The sequence below is a fragment of the Microtus ochrogaster genome, chromosome 6 (assembly GCF_000317375.1).
Source record: "Microtus ochrogaster isolate Prairie Vole_2 chromosome 6, MicOch1.0, whole genome shotgun sequence".
Taxonomy (NCBI): Eukaryota; Metazoa; Chordata; class Mammalia; order Rodentia; family Cricetidae; genus Microtus; species Microtus ochrogaster.
Window position 1 is genome coordinate 65,965,203 of NC_022013.1, and position 2,043 is coordinate 65,967,245.

The following is a 2,043-nucleotide window of genomic DNA, read 5'->3' on the forward strand; positions in this document are numbered from 1 at the left end:
CCCTGAGCTAGTAAAGCTCTTCTCTTGGTGTTTCTCATTGCCAGGATTTGAAGCAGGACTGCCTTTCTAGCTACATTCTCTCTGTCTCTCTCTCTCTCTGTCTCTGTCTCTCTCTCTCTCTGTCTCTGTCTCTCACAAACACACACACACACTCACACACACAAACACTTTCTAGACAGGGTCTCACTATACATAGCCTCGTTTGGCCAATAACTCACTATGTAGACCAGGCTGGCCTCAAATTCACAAAGATTCACTTGCCTTTGCCTCCAGAGTGCTTGGATTAAAGGCATGCGCCACCAAAATATCCCATGTCAGTGCCAGTGGACTAGAGGAGGAGGCTCTAGCCTCTGACTCTACCCCTGCGGACTCCAGTGACCTCTTGTACATAGTAGGGGCTCAATAAACGCAGTGAAAAGAAAGCATTGCTACCCAGTGTCTGAGATAATACAGCCAGCAAGGGTCAGAGCTGCACTCAAAGAGAGGCCATCAGGAGCTGTCGCTGGAGGGAATCTAGTCCACCAGCTCATGCCCTTCATTCTAACCTGTCCACCTTGAGATACAAAGGTGCTCTGTTGAAAGGCAGGAAGTGGCACAGATGTCCTGCCATCGGCATCAGGTGACAGCAAAGGTCGTGACAACCGAGAGCAGAGTCACACACTGAAATGAGCCAGGGACCTACACAGGACCTCCAGCAAAGGGTAGGCACCCTCTGTGCTCATAATCTAATCCCCCCCAACTGACTCCAGGACATCCATGATCACCAGAATGTACTGGGAGGCTACTAGGGGTGCTGAGCGGGCAGCATGCACCCTGGTATTGTGATTGGGATGATTGTAGGAGACATCACTTGACAATGATGATGGATCAGAAAGGTCAGAGTTCACCTTGGCAGGAAACGCCAGCACTGCTCAGCTAGGCTGGGCAAGGCAGCTAGCGTTGCCCTTGGAGCAGGCTGGAGGAAGCCCAGGTGTGACATTGTCTGACACACACACTCTCACATGCTCTTTCACATACACACACCTTCTTCTTTCTCAAAATGCTGGCTCGCATGCCCTCCCCGTCACTCTCTACCTTCACAGTCTTCCACATAGACCCTGGCAGGACACACAACCCACTAGCCAGCTGCAGCTCTTGGCCCTGATGCTCTCTGATGCCTCCACTGCTGGCTTCCTCTCCTGTGGGCCCCATGCTGTGCTCGTCCCTGGATAGAGCTTGTAGCATCTCTATAGCATCGCCCTGGCCTCCTACAAAGTCTCCGTGCCTTGGCTGGGGCCTTGGGTAAAGCCAGAGTCCAGCCCTCCTGCTATCAGCCTGAACTGGAACCTCAGACATGGAAGCTCAAGTTTCACAGCCAGGTCCTGGCAGAGCTCATGCCTGTTGACCCAGAACTCTACGTCAAGAGGTAGTCCTGAGGGATGCTCCCTGTACGGGCCTCTGTGGTGGTAGTGGGCAGGGACTGGGACCGAAGTCAAGACCAAACCTCTGACATTATTTTTTTTTTCTTTTTAAAAACAGGGTCTCAATAGGTAGCCCAGGCTGCCTTAAACTCCCAAATCTCCTGAGCGCTAGGGTTATAGTCGTGTTCTATGACACCTGGTCCCAAACCTCTTGAGAAACTGAGTCTTTCTAAAGCACATTGACCGAGGAGTAGAAAGTAGAAGGACCCATGGGGAAATGTTGCTCCGAAGTGGCCCCAGAAGATGTGACCTCACATTAACTTTCTGACCTGTCTCTATAGAGCTGGGCCAAGGACTTTGCATTGGTAGCAAGACCCTTGGGCAATTGTGTTGAGGTCCTGGGGATTCTGACAGCCAGAGATAGGGTGATAGAATTGGTACGCTTGGACTTCAGGCTTTGCTGGGCTCCTGAACACAATCTCATCACTTAAGAAGTTGAGACAGGAGGACTGAGGCCATGGAACATAGTGAGACCCTGTGTCAAAATAAAAACAAAAGCTGACATTCTGAGTTTGAGGCCCAGGACCCATATGGTTGAAGGAGAGAATTGTTTTCCTGCAAGTTGTCCTCTGACCTCTAAATC